General features: G+C 29.6%; 1 protein-coding gene across 4 annotated transcripts in view; it reads left to right on the plus strand.

Annotated features, from left to right (window-relative positions):
- LOC129920483 (zwei Ig domain protein zig-8) overlaps positions 1 to 18,197 on the plus strand; it is a 201,222-nt gene that overhangs the window by 132,102 nt on the left and 50,923 nt on the right. The gene's annotated exons all lie outside the window — the stretch shown is intronic.

The following is an 18,197-nucleotide window of genomic DNA, read 5'->3' on the forward strand; positions in this document are numbered from 1 at the left end:
CTCACGACTTTTACTGTTATATCAAGTGACTCCTAGCGTATTGAAGTTTCTACACAAAATCACAATACACAAATCTATAAGTATGAATATTTTTAGGAGGTAAGGCAAGCATACCTCCTTACATATGTGTATATATTCATGCGTTCCACATACGCATCTATCCTTATTCCGAATTCCTTGTAAACTGAATAAGTTATTTTACCCCGGAGGAATGCTGATGTGCAGAATAGTGCGCTATTATATAGTCAACAATACATCACTGAGCTCCTACCTACACCAATGCTTTTTGGCTAAAATGCACTTTGCACACACATACAACTTGATGACGAGACGACGACGTATGCTGTTCCTCCATTCCATTTATACGGACAGATGAACATATATCATGAACGTACACACATACCGACCGTACTTTCTCCGATTTTATTTGCGAAGCGAATTTACGTAGCTCATAGCTCTGGTAGGCCCCCAAGTCATGAATTGATTGTTGATGATGAGAGTTGTGTTGGATTTTCTTGGTGGATGCTGTGCCGTTCGCCGGAGAGGGTTTACAGACTTTCGTGTCTTGCTCTTGATAACTACTACCACTTGAGTACAGCCTACAGGAATGCAATGCACAAGTGATGTCTGCTGAGCTCGAAATTTGGATTCGGCATCATCATCATCGATTTATTTATAACTCTTTCATAATGCGCCATCATTGCATTTAAATTTTGCGATGCATTCTTCATTCATTAACAGAAAAAAAATGAAATTTCTTTCGGATTAAAAGTTATTTTTAAGCCAAATTCACACGAAACGTGTAATACCTACCTCTCTTAACCATATTTACCTTGAAACGTAATTTTGTTGCCTCTTGCATCTTGATGGTTCGTTAAAATCCATAAACCAGATCCAGAATTTATGTGATATAAATGATGATATACTCGTACACGCAGAAAAATAATGAACCTACACTGAGTGAAAAGCCACCATAAAATCACGTAAAATCAATGAAAACCACATTGATTTAACTATTTGCGTTGAAGAGAAACATTTTAAAATCAACGTGGAAAAAAGGTTAATTTTTGATGGTTTCGTTACTTAAAGTCACATAAATCAAAGTAGTTCATCTTTGAAACAACGATATGTTTCAATTTCAATTTATTTTTTCCTTCAGTGTACTGAGAAGTTTTTTTTTCGGTGGGTTAAAAAAACAAAAAATCATGTGTGCAATTCACACGTGGTAAAAGTGAAACCTTAAAAAATCATTTTTCTTGCAAAAAAAAAAAAAAAATAGAAAAAATCTACCTATTTTTATTCTATCACCTTCAAATCCATGTTTTTTTATATGACAACCTATATAAAATTTTATATCATGTGAAAGCTTATTGTCTTAGCTCAAAATATATATATATCGATCAGGTCTATGAAACATCTACAAAAAAAGCTAGAATTTTTTAAACTCGATGAAATTTCATCAAAAAAAGCAAAAAAAAACATTTATTTTTATGTTCTCATGCTATTAAAATTTTATACCATGTGAAAGCTTATTGTTTCACCTTGTATAATGATGTATAAATCTTACTTAAAAGATGTCTACAAGAGAAGTTAGAATTTTTTAAAGTCAACCATGTCGAATTTCCAGACTGAGATTACGGTACTTCCAAAACACAGGTGGTGTTTTGAGGTATTTTTAAATTTAAAATTGTGTAACTTGTAGAGCACGTACCATTATGTGTGATATATCAAATAAAAGGTTATGTTATCAGCATGCGTATAAAAGTTAAATCAAATTTGTATGTGCACCAGATCAAAAGATATAACGTGTTTAGAAAAAGAACATCATTGAAATTTTGTAAAATTAAAATTTATTTAATTACCTATCTACATCTATTAAAAAAAAAAAAAAGTTATAACAAGTTGAAGTAGTGTCGCGTTTTCGTTTCATCTTGTTTCAAATCACTACGATACTAAAGAAGTTTTCACTTCAAAAATGTGTTAAAAATAACGTAGTCTTGGTTTAAAAACTACGTAGTTCTCGTTGCTAAAATCAACGTAGTCGGCTCGTTTAAGTTAAATTGTTTAAAATTACCATTTTACAAGGTTATTTTAACTCGGTTAAAATTTGATATTTTAATAAAAATTTAACCGAAAAAGTGGGTAAGATTAAACAATTTTGAATAACCGAGTCGAGTCGTGTAATTTTAAACCGGGTTTAGTTTGCAGGTGCTATATTAACAATCTTCTCTGTTAATTCTACACGAGTTTTATGTTGTTTTTAACCGATAATTTTTCTCCGTGTAGGTTGGATGCATTCTCCTTTGTTACTAATTAGAACAAACAACAAAATATTTAGTAGGTTATGAACGATTTAAGGCTATTAATGAATTTGTTACTTACTGCCTTGAGTAATTCCATTGAAGCGCACATTCATGGAGTTTATATTGACTTTTGTCTAACAGCTACAAAGTAGGTAGGTAAGGAACCTTATTTAAATTCCATGCTAATTGGTATACGTAAATGCTTTTGTCGTTGTCAAACAGATGCAAAGCTTATTGCATATTTTCTTAAGCCCCAAAGAGAATTAAATTTTATTGAAAAAAGAAATCAATTAAGAAAGCAGCCTGTCCCTGTAATCGGTGTCAAGAGTCGAAAAACCGAACTTGTCGTCATCACTCACCACAAACTGATGGATTTGAAATCATTTCAATCGAGAATTATTTCTCCTATAGCTATCGACTGATAGCCCAAGCCCATTCATAGAACAACTCTCATGATGGATCTTATTTGGAAGTTAATTCATTGACGTCTGTCATTCTGTCAAGGCAACTGCCATTTTCATTAAGAATGGAAAACATGAAATGATGGTTAGCCTTTAAGAGGAGATAAGTACCCTTTATGTTGTTTGGCCATGATGATGGTCTGTCCTAATTACAAAGTATAGTAACTTCCAGAAGAGGAGCAGAATTATTTTCGTTCTTTTATTTTGTGTGATGTCAGTGTCCAATACGATGAATAGTTAGGACACACATGACCAACACCCGCAATATTATAACAGGATAGCACAAATTGTGATATTCACGTAGATATTTATAGGTCTTTTTTTTCCTTCTTTGACAGGACTGACCTTCACATTCAACACTCAACACAGATGCTATCCGCAAATAAAAGTTTCCCAAAAAACTCTCAGATCCTATGTGATGATATTATCCAGGTGAGGTGAGATGGCGGTGAAGACGTCCTTGTTTCAGTCACATCCTTATTCAGGTAGAAATAACACCAATGGACAGATTTCGGAACCAATTTTAGTTTTTCTCCAGGGAGGCATTAGTGAAAATATTTATTTTCCTATATGTCAACAGCACAAGCACACATGTGTATTTCATTTTTGTTCGTTTTTATCCAAGCATTTTGTGGCATATTAAGGAGATCATTTGTGTTTTAGGTCCAAGTGCACAGAAATCTCTTAAAAAAGTAGGAATTAGAGATACAATCGTTGTGACCAATGTTAATATGGAAACTTATGTGACGACTTAGAATGATATATTTTTGACTATATTTGCTTTATACATTAGGGTGTTTCATTTGCTTATGATCCGAGATTTTACAATATACAATGTTCAAATTTATTAGGGTGGTAATTTAATTTGTATCATTAAGTATTGAATATTCAATCATTCAATAGAGTAAAAAGGTTAAAAACGAAACTAAAAGTTTCATATAGGGGAAACTGGCCTAAAATGGCACCCCAAGGTAAAATGGCCGCCTTGCTAGAAATCGTAGAATCGAACATACATAATTTGAAGGTTTTACGAGTGGGATTCTTTAGTTTAGTTTAGAAACTTTAGAAAATTAAAGCCATTATTTGAAATTTGTCTGTAGCCACCTCAAAAAGACGCTCGTTAAAATTTTGTAAAATTTTTTTTTTGCAAAAAAAAAAGGTAAAAAAACATTTCTTATTTATTTACTGAAATAAGTTGGCTTAGAACGATTTTCGATTTTTCGGTATAAAACTTAAAATCAAAAAAACCAAAATGGGCAAAATGGCCTACTTAGTACTCGGGTAAAATGGCATACTTACTTTCACATTTTTATTTTTTTTATAATGAAAATGGTTGCTAAATATAAACATTCTATAGATAGGAAGTCCTGGATTGAGGAAAGCCCTTAATTCCGTAAAAAATCTGGAAAATAAAGCATCCAAAACATTCGAAGTTGCAAAATTACAGTTAGGAGACGGGATTTAGCACCACTTGTTGCAAAAAAAAAAATGGAATAGAAGCCCTTTGACTCTATTTTGCATTTAAAATCACGTCATTTTACCCTTTTAAATTTGATCAGAGAAATTTGAAGAAGTCTTGAAAATTAAAAAATAATTAAATACTTTTTGGAATTTTTTGAAGTGTTTTGAAACAAGATGAAACGAAAAAGCGACACGAAAAATCAATTGATCATAACTTTTTTGTTATAATTGATAGATGAATGAAATTTATACAGTAGATAGGTAATTAAATAAATTATGATTGTGCAAAATTTCATATTAATTTCATATTTAAAATTCTGAGATAACGGTGAAAAGATGTTCTTTTTCTAAACACGTTATATCTTTTGATCTAGAGCACATAACAAAATTTATTTAACTTTAATACGCATGCTGATAACATAACCTTTTATTTGATATATCACACATAACGGTACGTGCTCTACAAGTTATAAAATAAATACCTCAAAACACCTGTGAAGATTTGTTGCCGATGACCAGTTTGAAATTTCTTACTTTTTTTGTAGGCATGGTAGAAATATGATTGAAGCGTCATATAAAAGGTGAAATAATAATGATATAAAATTTATTATAGGTTGTCTTTTAAAAAATTGATTTAATGGCGTTAGAAGAGAAAAGAGATTGAATGTTTTGCATTTTTTATGAAAACTAATTGGGTTAAAAAAATTCTAGCTCTTTTTGTAGATGTTGTATAGACATGGTCGATATAAATATTTTGAGCTGAAATAATAAGCTTTCAGATGGTATAAAATTTATTGTACGTTGTCATATAAAAAAAGTGATAAAATAAAAAAAGTTATATTTTTTTTTTTCGATTTTTTTTAAATGATTTTTAAGGTTTCACTTTAACCAGGTGTGAATTGCACGCATGATTTTTTTTAACTCGCAAATAAAAAAATGTAAGAGTAATATATTAAACTTGGAAAAGTGTATAGCATTTAAGTTTGAATGTTACTTTTTTTTCGAGATATGGGACATTTTCCTTAGGGGGGCCATTTTAGGCCAACTTCCCCTACTTGTCCGATAGAGCAAGTACAAAAAATTGTTCATTAAAAATGGCGCCCAATGTTGGTAGTAATCAATGAAAATCATTTTTACACTTTTAATGAACCTCTCTTAAGACTTAGAAAATTCAAGGAAAGTTCAGTCCCACTGGGAAAATAGTTGCTCCCATGTAAACTCAAATCAGGAAATTTCACAAAAAGCAAATGTTCATCGACAAGTTGTGAACATATTCACCTTCTACTTTTTTGTTAGTTTTATATAGTTTAACTTTGATGCCGAGTGAGAATTCCAGCAACTGATTTAAAATATCAATCAATTCGATGGAAGTATGTCCTTGACAGTGGCAGGAATTCAAAAACATACAGATCTGAGAGTAATTGTACCGTGTTTGAGTACTCATTGGCAGGGGGCGCGGCGGCGGCGGCTGCTATACGATTGTTGACCCTACATCCTCCTACTTCCTTCATAATAATTCAATTCATCTCTCTTCTCCACTTCTTCAGATGATATATGTACATTCTACATTCATCTGATGCTACCCATTGATATAATTTTTGGATGATGCGCAGAACAGACACCGTTAAGTAGAGCAGAATGATGATGCCTTCCTGCTGCATGCACAGAAAGCGCTTTGACTATAAGCGCGAACCCCCAAAAAATAAACTTGCTATGGAAATAGTTATTTTTATAAGGACCAAGTGCAATGTGAAGAATTTTTTCTCTTCTATTTTCTTTTTTTTTTGAAATAGAAAAAAAAACTCCAAAAGGAACAAAAAAGTGTATAGGTACAAATTTATCCTTGAAAAGAACGAGGTGCTATTATGCGCTTGCATTATGGTTTTCAGTTGAAATCGTTTATTCTTGGGCATGAAAAGAAAGAAGAGCCCCGCTAACAAGGCTACACCATATCCTTAGAGCCCGTAGACGTTATAGAAGTTCTATAGAGAATTTAAAAGAAAAAAAAAAAAAAAAAAAAAAAACAGAAAGAAAGTAAAAGAAAAGCGAAAAAAAACATGGAATATACGAGCTTCCGCTGTTTTCTTTCTGCTTTTGCTATAGTATAGGATCTTCTTTCATAGTATTTTCGAATTTTAAATAGGTTTGCAAATTAGGTTGGTTGCGCGAGAAATAGTGCCCGAGCTATTCATAATGTAACCAACTCGTTTAAAGTGTTGGTGGAGTAGTAGTAGAGGTAGTACATAGTTTGCAGAGTGGTTGGATGTAAAGAAAAAAAAAAAAAATAAAATTACAAGAGTATAACAAACTCGGAAGATGATTTGCATACGACTTGAGTGTTTTTCGGCCTTTTTGTCTTCTCATTTTTCCTTCCGTTCGTTATTTTATAATTCTGTCACTTTTAGAATATATATGCAGATTTTTTTTTCAGGGCATTGAGAAAGTGATTTGAATAATTTTTTTTTTTTTTTTTAATTTTAAAATTTAATTTAAATTAAATAAGTGGTAGGAATGAGAAATACCAAATTTGCTTGATTTAAAAGAATCGTTTAACACGATGTATTGTTCAAGAACTAAATTCACGAAAATTAAGAATTAAGAAGTTCCAACTAAAATTCGATAATTTTAACCGTCGAATAAGAAATTTATTTTTAGAATAAAACAGCAGCAAAATCAAAAATCAGCTTAAAGAGCTGAGAGAGAAGTGCCAATTTTTCAATTTAAAAATCTTGACTCGCCTTGACTAAAAAAATCATGTGTGCAATTCACACGTGGTTAAAGTGAAACCTTAAAAATCTTTAAAAAAAAAATCGAAAAAAAAATACAACTTTTTTTATTCCATCACTTTTTTTATATGACAACCTCCAATAAATTTTATACCATCTGAAAGCTTATTGTTTTAGCTCAAAATATTTATATCGACCATGTCTATACAACATCTACAAAAAGAGCTAGATTTTTTTTTTAACCCAGTTAGTTTTCATAAAAAAAGCAAAATATTCAATCTCTTTTCTCTTCTAACGCCATTAAATCCATTTTTTAAAAGACAACCTATAATAAATTTTATATCATTATTTTTTCACCTTTTATATGACGCTTCAATCATATTTCTACCATGCCTACAAAAAAAGTAAGAATTTTTTAAAGCCAACCATGTCGAAATTTCAAACTGGTCATCGGCAACAAATCTTCACAGGTGTTTTGAGGTATTTATTTTATAACTTGTAGAGCACGTACCGTTATGGGTGGTATATTAAATGAAAGGTTATATTATCAGCATGCGTATTAAAGTTAAATAAATTTTGTTATGTGCTCTAGATCAAAAGATATAACGTGTTGAGAAAAAAAAAACATCTTTTCACCGTTATCTCAGAATTTTGAATATGAAATTAATTGAAATTTTGCACAGTCATAATTTATTGAATTACCTATCTACTGTATAAATTTCATTCATCTATCTATTACAAAAAAAAAGTTATTATCAATTGATTTTTCGTGTCGCTTTTTCGTTTCATCTTGTTTCAAATCACTACGACATTAAAGAAGTTTTCACTTCAAAATGACAATATTTTAATGTTTTTATGCCTAATCTTTGAAAAGCTCTAATTTAACTTATTTCTCAGCAATTAGCTATAAAAAAAAAAAAAAAAAACACACAAATCCTTTAATTTTATTTTGTTTTTTGTAATAAACATAAATTTTGCTGGTTAATCTAATTTTTTAAGACACGCGAGATTATAATTTGTCTTTTGAGCTATCAAACTAAACCCTTTTGTAACCCTCAATTATCCTCATCTTTCATATGTATTTATATGTGTGTTATTCGTCCTCTCTACCTAAATGCATATAGGCATACACACATGTATAATCAAATTAAAATCAAATTTCTATCTGCCATTAGGAATCATCAAATTTCATACAATAAAACAACACAAAAGGCTTTGTAACGAACAGCAAAACGAACCATCTCCTTCTCAAAGGAAAAATAAAATAAAAAAAAACCAACCAACCAACCAATGTGCGATACATATCACCCAAAGAGAACCACACGCCAACCATAACCAAACACAACACCAACAACAACACACAATTGTTCACAAAATAACCGTCATTATCGTTTATTAAATTTAATGACTTTTCCTTTAAGATTTCCATTTCCTATTTCCGTTTCATTCTTTTTTTCTTTTTTTTTTTTTGGGCTTTCTTTCTTTTTCTTCTGTTGTGTCCCTTTTTTTCACTCAAATTGATGTCCTTGTGTTGTGTCTTCCTTCGTTTTTTGGGTTTGGTTGTTGGTATTTGATGATGATGCCAGAGTTATTATTCATTTTTTTCCAACTTTTTGGTTATTCATTCCTGAGAGTTCAATGCGACCTATTCTACTCCTTTTTTTGCTCCATTTTGTTTTTTTGAAGTTATACTTCTTATGGGAGGGTGGGTATGAAAATTTACTTTTTGACAAGAATGTCAAAGGGATTATGACTCGATCACCCTGGGTAGCAGGGCTGTCGTTTCACCTTTAGAGTACGCAGTACTTTAGTATTTAAAAATGCAGTACGCCACAGTACGGCAAACATAAAACACACAACACGTAGCAAGTTACATGTTTCATGTGGCAAGTTGCATGTGGCAAGTTGTATGTGGCAAGTTGCATGTGGCAAGTTGCATGTGGCAAGTTGTATGTGGCAAGTTGCGTGTGGCAAGTTGCCAGGGTTGCAAAAAGCTAACATTTCAGCTCAGCTCACAGCTCAGCTCAAATTTGAGCTAGGTACCATAGCTTAGCTCATTTGAGCTGAGCTGAAAGTGAGCTGAGCTGAAAGTGAGCGCCCCAACTTCCAACGCCTATATCTCGGAATTTTGAAAAAAAATGAAAAAAAAATTTTTGATGCCAAAAGGTAGCGGGGACTCTAACCTACATTTGGGTACAACTTCCATCCCTGTAGGTACACGCGTTCTCAAACCAGGAGAACTTAAAGGTAAAAAAAAAGTTAAGCCCGATTCTGAAAAAATAGGCATGATGTGGCGGTTTAACATGCAAAGCGATTTTTTAAAAATCTGACAATGTGCAAAGCGTAGGCCCATGACACAAGCTATCATTTGGCATCACTCCCAAAAATTGCTCTCAAGCGGCTTAGCTTCCAGGAGCGTTCAAAGATTCGGGGATTTTTCGAAAAAAAAAATTTACCCCAACTTTCAAACACGATTTTCTCGGAATTTTGAAAAAAATCGAAAAACCGGATTATACCACTTTCGGGTAGCTGAGAATATAAGCTTTCATATGGCACCACTCCCCTGTCTCTAGATCAAAGCCTTCCAACGCCTATATCTCGGAATTTTGAAAAAAATGAAAAAAAATTTTTTGATGCCAAAAGGTAGCGGGGACTCTAACCTACATTTGGGTACAACTTCCATCCCTGTAGGTACACGCGTTCTCAAACCAGGAGAACTTAAAGGTAAAAAAAAAGTTAAGCCCGATTCTGAAAAAAAAGGCATGATGTGGCGGTTTAACATGGAAGGCGATTTTTTAAAAATCTGATAATGTGCAAAGCGTAGGCCCATGACACAAGCTATCATTTGGCACCACTCCCAAAAATTGCTCTCAAGCGGTTTAGCTTCCAGGAGCGTTCAAAGATTCGGGGATTTTTCGAAAAAAAAATTTACCCCAACTTTCAAACGCGATTTTCTCGGAATTTTGAAAAAAGTCGTAAAACCGGATTGTACCTGATTTTTTTTATGACTAAAAAAGAAATATTTTACTAAAAAAATAGAAATATATTTACTATTAACCCTAGAAAGATAATCTACGTCTGTAAGACGTATGGCGTGTAAAGAACTGTTTTATCTAATTCAATTCAAATTTCTGGGTTTTTGTTAAATTGATTTCATTTATTATATCACTTCTTTAAAATAATCTAAGTAATGAGTTAAATAAATATGACAAAAAGTGTTAACATAAGACCAAAAATCTTTTTTAGAATCATACGTCTCTGAGACGTATATTATGATTATCTTTCTAGGGTTAAAAAAACCAAGAGAAAGATCACGAAAAATTATCTGTTTTATTTATAAAAATATCCATGTGTTAAAATAATTCCATTAATAACTAGAACCAAACATCTTGAGCTATGGTGTTTTATAAAAGTTTAAAATATCTTCATATTTCATTATACTTTCCAAATAAAAATCAATGTATCCTCTCACCCATCACAGCTCAGCTCAGCTCACTTTACTTTAGCTCACCCAACAGCTCAGCTCAACCATCAGCTCAGCTGACTTTCAGCTCAGCTCAAATGAGCTGAGCTATGGTACATAGCTCAAAAGTCAGCTAGCTCAAAATTTGAGCTGAGCTGTGAGCTGAGCTCAGCTCACTTTTGAGCTTTGTAGCAACTCTGCAAGTTCCATATTGCTACTACTAGTGCTGAAGCACACACAATTCTCATAAAATAACCATATCGCACATTTTATGCTCAATTCATTTAGTTTCGTTAAGCGTATACCGTACGTTCTGAACCGCACAACATGTGTAAATTTCACAGAATAAATTGAAAACTACATGGACGCAAGGAGGATGAAAGAATTAATTTATTGTTCACTTGATAAAAATGTAAAAAAACGATGTGTGGATTAATTAATTTAATAATAGAAATTAAAAATATCAAATTAAATTCATTTACATATACTGAATGAGAAGTATAACTTCAGTCGCGTGTACATGTGTACACACACTCTTTTTTTTTTTTTTTCTTTCAAACTCTGTTGATGCGGAAGCAAGAGAAAAATAAATCGCTATACTATGTGTGTTTAGACAGTTTTGTACATAAATAAAAATACAGGCAGTAAAAGCCTTCAAGTAACCAAAAAAAAAAAAAAAAAAAAAAAAAAAAAAATAGAATATAAAAAGTTAGAACATCCATTTTTACAACAAATAAAATGTGTGTGCCACAATAAAAGGGAGGAATGGATGCTGTGGTAGAATGAAGGTGCATGTGTGTATAACAACCGAAAATAGCCCATTATAAATGTTTTTTAAGATATATTTTTTTTTTTTCAAACTCATCCTTTCTTCTCGAGGGTATCGAACTATCGCAGCTATACGACAGACGATGAGACTTCAAGAAAAGCGCTTTATCCTCAAATCATCTTTATTTTTTCATATAAATCAGACACACAGAAAAAGGACACAAAAAAAAGGACAGAAAAAAGGACCGAAAATTCTCAAAAAAAAAAAGAAAGACAAAAATATTGATAGCAATAGAGGAATTAGGTGTCTAAATTTACGAATATTTTCATAAAAAATTCCACAAAGTAAAAAAAAAAACACAAACACCAAAGTAATTTTAAAGCAACATCTTGTCCGTTTTTAGGTAAATTTGGTCTCCCGAGTAAAAATTTAACTCCGCTAAAACTATGACAAAAAATTACCATGTTTAATTGAGAAAAAGTTTAAAAAGGACAATTTTTACACTGAAAAAAAAAAAACTAATTTTGATTTTTAAGAGGTTGTTTTTTTTTTTTTGTAATTATTTTTGAATTTGAACTAAGGATGGGCTAAAAAAAAAATTTTGTTGAAATTAATATTTTTTACACTTGAAAAAATATTTGTATTTTGTAGTTTTTGAGATGAAATAAAACAAATCAACTTAATAGGAATGTTATATGGACTACATTCATTCAAGTAGAAACTCTTAGTAAAAAAAAATAACATTTGAGGTGCAATTCCCAGTGGATTTACTTTTTCTAAATTATAAATTAAAAAAAGGTCACTGTGGTGTATGCGTATTATTTTTTTTTTTTTTTTTTTCTGTGAGATGAATAAAAAATAATGCTTCTATGATTTTTAAACTAAAGGTAGGATAGCGAAAGTAAAAGTTGGACTTTTCTTCTATAATTTTGAAAATACAAACCACACGGTTTTAAACTAACGAAAAAAAAGCATACTATTTTCCGTTTCTGATATGAAAAAAAAATTTTTTTTTTAGTAATTCCGTTATAATTTTGGAACTAAGGGTAGGCTGACAAAAAAATCTTGCGCTACCCTGGACTAACCCTGGGAAATCGAATCCATGTAACAAGTTTTATATTCCCCATTAATTTCCGCTTCAAATGTCTCAAATATGTGTGTTTATCAACTAAAGTAATTATGACCAATCACTTCATTTTCCTCACTTATACTCTGTGTCCGTGCCTAAAGGTGAAATAATTATTTTGTAAAATTTCGAGTGGGTAGTTCCAACAAATCTGAAAGTTATAGTCCTGGCTGCAGCCACCACCATCACCTGACATACCTGGAGGATGAAAATTCATTACACACAAATGTTTAAATAAATTCCATTTTTCTCTCTGATACATTAACATTTATTCAACAGAAAAAAAAAAACAAAAAAAAATTACATTAAACTGAAATTTTTATACAATGTTCCCAGAAAATTCTAACATTTCGATTATTTTCCTCTGACACATGTCATCCATAAATAAATTATTTTAAATAGAACAAAAAAACTGCCTCATAACCCTTTAACTGCGAATCAAATTAACGATGTTCCATACCAACCATATACATATAATAATGTGTGTTGATTTAAAATAATTATTATTTTTAAGCCCACACCAACCACACATAAGACCACTGAACTATTTTTTTGAGGTCAGGATCATGATAGCTATAGCCCACCATTAAAATTTCGACATATTTTATTATTAGAAAATTCACGTCTGTGAATTTACAAAATTTTCTGATGTTTTATGTTTAGTAATTACATAAAAAATAATGGTAAATTAAAATGAGAAGCACAAAACTATAACAAAATAAATGTACTAAATAAAAAAAAAATAACAAAAAAATTGACTTATGTCAAGAGAATGAAAATTAATATGAATAAATATTTTTAATTAGAGGCAAAATCTAAATTGATTTTAATAAATTGCTTGGCTTCGTGCGGCAAACAAGCCTTTTTGTTGTTTTTGTTGTTTTTCATTAAACGTATTATTTTATTTTTTGTAAACAAAATCTCTATACATGAATTATTCGCATTAATATTCCATTTTCAACACCTGCCCTGCCTGCATACCGTGGCCAATTAATTTTATTATTTCAAATATAGTACAACCAACAAAAGACAGATACCTCTATATAATACACCTATATAGACTATAGAGACATCGAATATCGTATCGAGGTGCAAATATTTAATGAATTGAATATTTGCATCTTCATTTCCTCCATTTGCGTTAACAATATTTTCTATTCATAAAAAATTGATATTCAAACCTAAAAATACTGCTGCTGTATTGTGTTATTTGTATCTATCGTTCCAAATGAATTTTAAAACTCAAAATAATAAATAAAATACATATTTTGATTATTTTACCTATGAAAATAAAAGGAATTCGAATTTTCTAGTTAACCTAGTGCAGTGTTGGCGGACGGAATTCAATGCATTTCGATGTGCAAACTAAAATAATACCGTCCAATGTTTTGTCATATAAGGCTTATTATTATGCTACTGAATAAATCGAAAAATTATAATTGGAAAGAAGGGGACAATATTGTGTTTCAGGTTAATTTTTAATCCCTTTTGAAATGAAAATCTCGTGTTTGTAGGTATTTTTTTGCAGTAATACTCTTATAGTTTAAATTCTCTTAATGATGTTTATAATGTACTTATATATCGAGTTAAATCACAATTGCGTGAATGATAATGTGTAAATTATGACTACCAAGTGACGATTGTAATTTATAAATAACATTTGTGTTTTTAAGAGTGTTGCCAAATTTAAAAAATTTAATATTTTTTTCTTGAATTCTATTTTAAGCTAATGTTACATAAAAAAAAATGGTACCATAGGAATATTGACGGACTTTCTGCGAGTCCGCACGAACTAATCAAACTCTCTTTAACCAAAAATAGTTTTTTTTTACTAACTAAGAACTGGTTTATTTATATAATTAAGAGGGAATTCCCTATTAAAATTAAAAATAAGAAAATATCAAATGCAAAAATTGGGTAAAAAATTTAATACTGAGTTATGAACTCGTTGACTTTCAACAAAGTGGTTATAAAGGTGCAGAATTTTTAAATATAGCAATTTAATGATAAATTTAAAAAATTGAAGTGTTACGGATTTTTTTTAAGTCCCTTATTTTCGAAATATATGAATTTTTGAAAAATACTTATTTTTTAGGGATATTTCTGATTTTTTTTTTATTTTAGGAATTATTGAAAGCTGGAAAAAAATCTCAAACTTATAGAACTTATTGGTGATATTAATTTACATCAGGGTTGTAAAAAATCATTTTATTATTAATGCATTTGCTTTAAAAATTAAAAAAAAAATATATATGTATTTATTGCAAATAAAAAAATTTCCATTGAAAAAAAAAATATATTTATTGTAACTGAAAAATATTTGCATAAAAAAAAATTTGTATTGCAACTGAAAAATATTTGCATTGAAACAAAAATATTTGTTGCAACTAAAAATATTTTGCATTAAAAAAACTTTTTTATTGCAAATGATAAAAATTTGCATTAAAAAAAAAATTTATTGCAAATAAAAATATTTTGCATTGAAAAAAAAAATTATTGCAAATAAAAAATTATCTTCATAAAAAAAACAATGCAAAATGTGTGCATTAAATATTTATTTTTTTTTTGAATATTCGTCGAGTTTCTTACAATTTGGACTGTTGACCATAAATTAGCTATTTCAACTATAACCTTGAGTATTCAAAATTGTGCGAAATTCGATGAATGTTAAAAAAAAATATTCAATGCACACACTTTACATTGAATTTTTTCAATGCAGAAAATGTTTTATTTGCAATAAACATTTTTTTTTTTTCAATGCAAAATATTTTTAGTTGCAATAAATATTTTTTTTTTTCGGTGCAAATATTTTTCAATTGTAATAAATTTTTTTTTCAATGCAAATATTTTTCAGTTGCAATAAATATTTTTTTTTTATGCAAATTTTTTTTTATTTGCAATAAATATTTTTTTTTTTAATTTCAAATACATTTTTTTTAATTGATATTTTATCAACCCTGATTTACATTTATGTACGTGTGCAAAAAAATGGATTTCTCAAATTTTAGAAAATTACGGGAAAAACTATTTATTTTTTAACCAAACTGTTTTTATCCTTTTCAGCAGTTTTTAATTTATAAATTTTTTATTTTGATAAACAAGTGGATTAAATGAATGAAAAAAATTCTTTTTTTGACACTTAGGCAATATATTTTTAAATAGAGCACTTACAAAATTTGATTCAATATTACTTCTCAACTTTTCATTTCATATAGGTACTATCATAGTAAATTTATTGTAAAATGTCATTTAAAAAAACACTGACAAAATGAAGAAAAAAATATAATTTATTTCGCTTATTTTTGTAAAATATTTTTTCGACAAAATGTACACAAATAAGTAACATCTTAAACTTTAGCTAAAATATCATACTAAAGGATGGTTCTATTATTTTATAAATTTTATATACAAAATGTTGACATAAAATTAAAATAAAGCAATTTTGGTTTTTGCTTTTACTTTTTAAACATTTAGCTTCAAGAAATTTGTACTTTCTATTTATTCACTGTAAAATCTTTTACATTTCAAAATATATTAAGTTTTTTTGAGGTGTAATTTTATTAATTAATTATTTAACGACAATTTAATGCAGTTTTAGAAGATCTATTATATGTATTAACATCCAATTTATTAAGTCATTTTGACGTAAACTTTTTTCGACCATTTATCGGCATAAAATGTTTATATTTTAATAAAAAAAATAACTACCTACTCAAAATGTCTATTAAGACTGTGGTCGTTTATTATTGTACATTCACTTAAACTTTCAGGAAAAATAATTGAACTATACTTATATGTAAATCTAGACAAAATTTGAGCCATTTGGTAGGAAAAATTTCATAAATTTTAAATTTCTATTAGAGCATTGACACAAAACAAATTTTATTCTCGATGTATTAAAAATTATTGTTTATTTCGTCAGTCAAAAGTGAAGCATATGATTAATTGCAAAACTTACATTAAATCATGACTCATCTACGAAGGTCTCAAAAACCATATTTTCCTACCCAAGGTTCTTAATACAAATAGAGCAAAAAAAAAATAAATAAAAAATGATGTAAATAAATTACAATTTAAGTCCATTTCATCTCTTTGTCGCCACGGACAAATAACCAAATTCATTTAATTTTTTTTTTTACTTTAGCTTGCCTTTCTACAAAATTGTATAAGAAAAACAAAACAAAAGAAAAAAATGTTTAAGTTACATTTAGGGAAGTTTACAATTAAATTAAGTTTTGTACTTAATCAAAATATCCAACAAAAATATAAGAAAGCAGTCAGTTTTTTTTTGTTTTTCAAGAAAATTCTTTCTCCCAGAACAACTGTGTCATAATCGAGGATGAGACAAAAAATTAAAAAGGATATTTAAAACAGATGAGAGTCAGTGTATGCTTTATCCCTGGACAACAGAGACATTCGTGTTGCCAACTTTCATACTCTTAGATTTTAGGTTCCTTAGAAGACAACCTAGTCTTAAGTCCATACCTCGTAGTTTTTTTTTTTTTTTTTTTTTTTTTAATAAAATCAAAACTTGACCTTATATTTTTTTATTTATTACTCAGCAAAAAAAAAGGGAGCAAGAGAAAAAAATATAATATTATAAGAATATGCGTATAATAGGTTTTCTACTTCTCTCTCTGTTCACCATAAGAATGCTGCTGAGAGGGTTTTTGAAATGACGACCGACGTGATGTTAATTTATCATTTAATTAATTTAATTCATTGGTTAATTGGTTGGAAGATAAGTAGTTATTAAGGCTGCATTATAAAATTAGTGGAATTATAAATACCTTTGCGCATTTCTGACGACCGACACCTCAACAAACTGTGCTGAGAATTCATGGGAGTTATTTACTTTTTTATTGCACGGATTTGCAAAGTAAAATTATTTTTTTTTCAAATAACTTTGCAAGAAGAAATGTTTATCCGAATTCCAAAGGATAGCTGAAAGAGGGAAGAGAAATTGTAGTTTGTATGATGTTTGGTTTGCCGCTATGTTGGATTTGCTTATAGGAATTTGAATTTTCTTAGGAAAAAGATATACAATTTGAAACTACATAGAGGGAGCAATATTTCAGTTTTATATTTAATATTTAATATCTGTATGTTGTTTTGTGACAATAGTTCTCATATTGGTTACCAAATTGGTCATTTTGACTACCAAAAACTGTCATATTGACTACTTATACCATTCAAAAGCTTAAATTCTGCTAGTTCATAACCAAGGCCAAGCCAAGCAATGTACTTTCTAGTTAAGAAAATGTTGAAGTTGGACTTAACACACCCTAAACGGAGCAACAAAGTTTTGTGAGGTTGACCCGAAAAGGGAGTGAAAATCCTAATAACCGCCGATTTTTTTAGAAAAAAAAAAAAACAAATAATTTCAAAGGTCCACACTTTTCAGGGCTTCCTTAAAAGTCCAGGTAAGACCTGAACAGAATCTAGTTCTGAAACTCTTGAATTACTTCACGAAGGAGAACGGAGAAAAAAAAAACACAAAATAATCATTTTTAGCAAAAAAACAAAACCGACTTCCATGGATCAAAACTGGGTTTTATGGTTTTTAAAATAGTTCCTATGGCTAAAAGTGAACGAAATTGAAATGGGACCACCAGCTTTCCAATACAAAAAGAATTATCAAAATTGGTTCACTCAGTCCAAAGTTATGCGGTAACAAACATAAAAAAAAAAAAAAAATACAGACGAATTGAATACCTCCTCCTTTTTGGAAGTCGCCAAAAACAAGCGGATTCCACATTAAATTAAGCGGATTTCTGCATGATTTTTTGCCAAGATGATATCCGTCTTAAATTCACAAATCCATTAATTTCTTGAATGTGCATATTTAGAAGAAAAACATTTTAATAAAAAAAACTAAAGAAAATTAT

The sequence above is a fragment of the Episyrphus balteatus genome, chromosome X, assembly GCF_945859705.1.
Source record: "Episyrphus balteatus chromosome X, idEpiBalt1.1, whole genome shotgun sequence".
NCBI lineage: Eukaryota > Metazoa > Arthropoda > Insecta > Diptera > Syrphidae > Episyrphus > Episyrphus balteatus.